The 5,978-nt window shown below is 50.7% G+C and overlaps 1 pseudogene; it reads left to right on the forward strand.

The window, feature by feature from the left end:
• Positions 1 to 3,309: 3,309 nt before the first annotated feature.
• Positions 3,310 to 5,588, forward strand: LOC148098514 (uncharacterized; annotated as a pseudogene).
• The last annotated feature ends 390 nt before the right edge of the window (positions 5,589 to 5,978 follow it).

Below are 5,978 nucleotides of genomic sequence, written 5' to 3' on the forward strand. Positions count from 1 at the left end.
AGCTTTTCGTGTTTGTGAGATTTAACAGGTTTTAATTTCTCTTTGTTTTTTATTCAGGAACTCATAATACTGTGTGTCAATATAAGCTGAAGTCTAGCCTAAAGACGAAATTCGAGTGTGTGTTTGAGGGGATCGCTAAAGCAGGAAACCCAACCCTTCTGAATCAGATCTACACAGAGCTGTACGTCACAGAGGGAGGGACTGCAGAGGCCAGTGATGAACATGAGGTCAGACAGATTGAAACAACATCCAGGAAACCCGACAGACCAGAAACAACAATCAGACAAGAAGACATCTTTAAAGCCTCACCTGTTAAAGACAAGCCAATCAGAACAGTGCTGACAAAGGGAGTGGCTGGCATTGGGAAAACAGTCCTAACACAGAAGTTCACTCTGGACTGGGCTGAAGACAAAGCCAACCAGGACATCCAGTTCATGTTTCCATTCACTTTCAGAGAGCTGAATGTGCTTAAAGAGAAAAAGTTCAGCTTGGTGGAACTTGTTCATCACTTCTTTACTGAAACCAAAGAAGCAGGAATCTGCAGCTTTGAAGACTTCCAGGTTGTGTTCATCTTTGATGGTCTGGATGAGTGTCGACTTCCTCTGGACTTCCTCAAATCTAAAATCATCACTGACCCTAGAAAGTCCACCTCAGTGGATGTGCTACTGATAAATCTCATCAGGGGAAAGCTGCTTCCTTCTGCTCGCCTCTGGATAACCACAAGACCTGCAGCAGCCAATCAGATTCTTTCCCAGTGTGTTCACAGGGTGACAGAGGTCAGAGGGTTCACTGACCCACAGAAGGAGGAGTACTTCAGGAAGAGATTCAAAGAAAAGGAGCAGGCCAACAGGATTATCTCCCACATCAAGAAATCACGAAGCCTTCACATCATGTGCCACATCCCAGTCTTCTGCTGGATCACTGCTACAGTTCTGGAAGATGTGCTGAAAACTAGAGAGGGGGGACAGCTGCCCAAGACTCTCACTGAGATGTACATCCACTTCCTGGTGGTTCAGGCCAAAATGAAGAAGGTCAAGTATGACGAGGGAACTGAAACAGATCAGCACTGGAGTCCAGAGAGCAGGAAGATGATCGAGTGTCTGGGAAAACTGGCTTTTGATCAGCTGCAGAAAGGAAACCTGATCTTCTATGAATCAGACCTGACAGAGTGTGGCATTGACATCAGGGCAGCCTCAGTGTACTCAGGAGTGTTCACACAGATCTTTAAAGAGGAGAGAGGACTGTACCAGAACAAGGTGTTCTGCTTCATCCATCTGAGTGTTCAGGAGTTTCTGGCTGCTCTTCATGTCCATCTTACATTCAGCAACTCTGGGGTCAACATGCTGGAAGATCAAATGGCTTCTAAGAAGCCTAAGGTCTTTAAAAACAAATCTAGTCTAAAACTCCTTCATCAGATTGCTGTGGACAAGGCCTTACAGAGTCCAAATGGACACCTGGACTTGTTCCTCCGCTTCCTCCTTGGGCTATCACTGCTGAACAGTCAGAATCTCTTAAGAGGACTCCAGAAAACAGTAGGTTCAGAGTGCAATCACAAAACAGCCAAGTATATAAAGAAAAAGATCAGCAATAATGAGGCTACTGAGCAAAACATCAATCTGTTCCACTGTCTGAATGAACTGAATGATTGTTCTCTAGTGGAGGAGATTCAACAGTTCCTGAGTTCAGGAAGTCTCTCTACAGATAAACTGTCTTCTGCTCAGTGGTCAGCTCTGGTCTTCATCTTACTGTCATCAGATGAAGATCTGGACATATTTGACTTGAAGAAATACTCTGCTTCAGAAGAAGCTCTTCTAAGGCTACTCCCAGTGTTCAAAGCCTCCAACAGAGCTCTGTAAGTGGATGACATGATATATATATAATATAATAACATAACTGAACACATTAAACATTTGTAATTACTATTTCCTGCTTAGGCTAGGTGGTTGTCACCTGTCAGGGGGAAGCTGGAAAGAGCTTTCCTCAATTCTCCAATTTTCTAGTCTGAAAGAGCTGGACCTGAGTAACAATGACCTGCATGATTCAGGAATGCTGCAGCTATTTGTGGGATTGAAAAGTGCACACTGTAAACTGGAAATTCTCAGGTTAGGAATCCATTGCAAAGTATTACACTTCAAATATGGCAACAGTAATGCTTAAATTGTCAAATTAATTTCTATTAAATATAATTGGGACATAATTTCTTAATTAATTTAGGGTGGTGGCATTTTTGTGTTTTTGTATTAATATTTGCAGTGATCTAGATTTGTCCAACCAGAAAGCTAATTCAGTAACACAGAATATGAAGTGTGTTTAAAACACATCTCTAACCTTAACTCTAAAGGATGGCTGTGTGCAAACTGTCGTGGAGAAGCAGTGAAGCCCTGTCCACAGTTCTCTGCTCTGAGTCCTGTAGCCTGAGAGAGCTGGATCTGAGTAACAATGACTTGCAGGATTCTGGCGTAAGAGGGTTGTTAGCTGGACTGGAGAGCCCACACTGTAAACTTGAAACTCTTAGGTAAGAAATCAGATGTTTACTTCTCTTTTTCTAAAGACTGTGTCCTGCAGATTCTTTTGTATATGTCATGATCCTGGGTCCTTTTGACCCAGCGTTTTGTGTTTTCTATTAGTGATTTTGGTTCTGTTCCTCCTGTTTAGTGTATTCTGTTCTGCCATCTATTCCTGTGTTAAGTCCACGTTTCCTAGTCTGTGTCTTTGCGTGTGTGTGTTTCCTGTTTTATTGTGAAGGTCTGCGTCTTATGTGAGTGTTTTCAGTCTGCCTCCCTAGTCTCGTCACGTTTATCACTCCCAGTTGTGTCCCCCACCTGCGTGTAATCTCCTTGTGTTCTCTGAGTGTTTTTAAGTCGCGTCTTCTGTCTTAGTCGTTGCTGGTTCGTCTGTGTTGTTTCCCCTCGGTCTCCCTGCGTTTCTCCATTCATCTCTCTGTGTATATTTTCCCCGGACCTCCCTGCATCTTTGTTCTGGTTTGTTTTGTTAGTTTGCACAGTTTAGGTTTTCTGTTACAGCTTCACCCGCGCCATTTCTGTTGTATTTACTTTTGTAAATAAATACTCACCTGCACCAGAGCTGCCGCTTCCGGGTCCTAAATAATCACCACACGGCTTGCCCCGGCAGACCGTGACAGTACGAACCAGCCAACATGGACCCTGCGGCACTCAATCCGTCCGAGGAGCTCCAAGACGACATCGGTTATAATGTGGAGATCCTCCTCGGGCTGTGGCTAGAGAACCCTCCAGAGGAGCTTCGCCGCGCCATTGAAAATCGATTACAACGGCTCTTTTCTGGCCTGCCATGGCTTCTGAAATCGCTTCCTCCGACCATGCAGGCGTTTCTCCAGCACACGCCTCACCTTCTCTCAGCCACTCCTGCCTCGCTGCCCGACTCGTCGGATGTGATCCTGCCCGGCCCGTCGGAGCCGTCTGCGGGGAGGAAACGCCGATCGCGCCGCCGGCGCGCCACCCCACAGCCGGACGTTCGGACTTCTAATTCGCCGGCTGTGGTGAGTGGGGACTCTTTTCCGTTTTTGGACTGTGTGACTGTTCATTCAGGGGCTGTGTTCTGTGCGGCAGATGATGGTGTGAACAGCTTGTCGCCTGCCCAGCAGCCACTGTCAGCTCAGTCAGCCGCCCGGCAGCCACTGTCAGCTCAGTCAGCCGCCCGGCAGCCACTGTCAGCTCAGTCAGCCGCCCGGCAGCCACTGTCAGCTCAGTCAGCCGCCCGGCAGCCACTGTCAGCTCAGTCTGCGGTGCCACCAGTAGTTCACACTCCAGCGCCCCCAGTGTCACCTGTGGTTCACGCTCCAGCGCCCCCAGTGTCACCTGTGGTTCACGCTCCAGCGCCTCCAGTGGTTCACGCTCCAGCGCCTCCAGTGGTTCACGCTCCAGCGCCTCCAGTGGTTCACGCTCCAGCGCCTCCAGTGTCACCTATAGTTCAGGCCCCAGTAGTACCAGTTTCACTCATTCACTCTATGCAGGGAGAAAGTCTTATTGCCACTCAAGGTGCTTTTCATGGTTTAGCTGCCATTGGCACAGTTTGCTGCTCCAGGGCTTCCCCAGAGGCTAGGTCTCAGTCCCCAGCTGATTCTGGACCCCTGAAGTTTAAGCAGCCACCTGAGAACTGCACCATGTCAGCGTTGCCTGGGCAGAGCCAGTGCTCAGTGCATTGCCAGTCGCCTTTGTGTCAGCTAGTAGCCTCCATGACTGCTGGCTTAGTGATGGCTTCAGCTGGAGGGTCCGAGGGACCGCTCCGGCCTTTGTCTCCTGTCTCCGCTGGGGGGTCCGAGGGACCGCTCCGGCCTTTGTCTCCTGTCTCCGCTGGAGGGTCCGAGGGACCGCTCCGGCCTTTGTCTCCTGTCTCCGCTGGAGGGTCCGAGGGACCCGTCCAGCCTGCTGCGTCTCCGGCTTCCGCGCCGCCGCCTACAGCGCTTCCGGCTCCACGCCGCCTCCGGCTTCCACGCCACCTCCGGCTCCCACGCCGCCGCCTGCAGCGCTTCCGCCTCCGGCTTCCACGCCTCCTCCGGCTTCCACGCCGCCGCCGCCGCCTGCATCCACGCCGCCTGCGGCCTCATCATCCACGCCGCCTGCGGCCTCATCATCCACGCCAGCCGCGGCCTCTTCATCCACGCCAGCCGCGGCCTCTTCGCCCCCGTCTGGTCCAGCCGCAGCCTCTTCGCCCCCGTCTGGTCCAGCCGCAGCCTCTTCGCCCCCGTCTGGTCCAGCCGCAGCCTCTTCGCCCTCGTCTGGTCCAGCCTCCGAGTCTTCGCCCTCGTCTGGTCCAGCCTCATCTGGGGCTGCAGCTAACCGGCCACTTTCCTGGCCACTGGCCGGGCCCCTTCGCCGTCTTAAGCGGCCCCCAGACTCCCTTTGCCTGAGTCGCCACTGTTGCCTTCCGCACGGTCGGCCCCCTGTACTGCTTTCACGTCGCCGCCGTGGCCTTCCTCGCGGCCGGCCCCCGGACCCCCTTTGTCTGAGTCGCCGCCGTTGCCTTCCGCACGGTCGGCCTCCCGAACTGTTTCCACGTCGCCACCGTTGCCGTCCGCACGGTCGGCCCCCTGAACTGTTTGGACTCCTGTGCTGTCAGGCCCCTGGCCGGCCCCCTGAACTCTTTTATTTTGGACTCTGTTTTCTTGGGCTCCGGTGTATTCTTTTGTTGTTGCTTTTTGGTGCTGGCTCGTGTTGTTTTTTTGTTTTTTTTGTCCCTCTTGTGCACCTGTTTTGTTTTGCTCCGGGCCCTCCGTCCTGGGCCCCCGCCGCCCGCCCTGGTCGGGTTGTTTTCTGTTTTTTGGTGGTTTTGTTTTCTTGTTGGGCTGTCTGGTGCCAGCCTTTGAGGGGGGGGTACTGTCATGATCCTGGGTCCTTTTGACCCAGCGTTTTGTGTTTTCTATTAGTGATTTTGGTTCTGTTCCTCCTGTTTAGTGTATTCTGTTCTGCCATCTATTCCTGTGTTAAGTCCACGTTTCCTAGTCTGTGTCTTTGCGTGTGTGTGTTTCCTGTTTTATTGTGAAGGTCTGCGTCTTATGTGAGTGTTTTCAGTTTGCCTCCCTAGTCTCGTCACGTTTATCACTCCCAGCTGTGTCCCCCACCTGCGTGTAATCTCCCTGTGTTCTCTGAGTGTTTTTAAGTCCGTGACAGTATATCGCAACCAATGTCTTAAACTTACCTATAACACTGTTTTAAATACAATTTCTTTTAATAATTTCAGCCTTTCAGGTTGTCTAATCAGATATGACGGCTGTGCTTCTCTGGCTGCAGCTCTGAGATCTAACCCCTCCCATCTTAGAAAGCTAGACCTAAGCTACAATCATCCAGGAGATTCAGGAGTGGGACTGCTGTCCACTGGACTGAAAAATCCACACTGGAGACTGGACATTCTGAAGTATGATTCATGAAGACACCGATGATTTTAGTAAAAAACTATAATAATTTTAAAAAAAGATACTTGCCATGGAGGCTCTTTGCCTT

Source organism: Neolamprologus brichardi, chromosome 15 (genome assembly GCF_056152115.1).
Source record: "Neolamprologus brichardi isolate AB-2024 chromosome 15, ASM5615211v1, whole genome shotgun sequence".
NCBI classification, from domain to species: Eukaryota; Metazoa; Chordata; class Actinopteri; order Cichliformes; family Cichlidae; genus Neolamprologus; species Neolamprologus brichardi.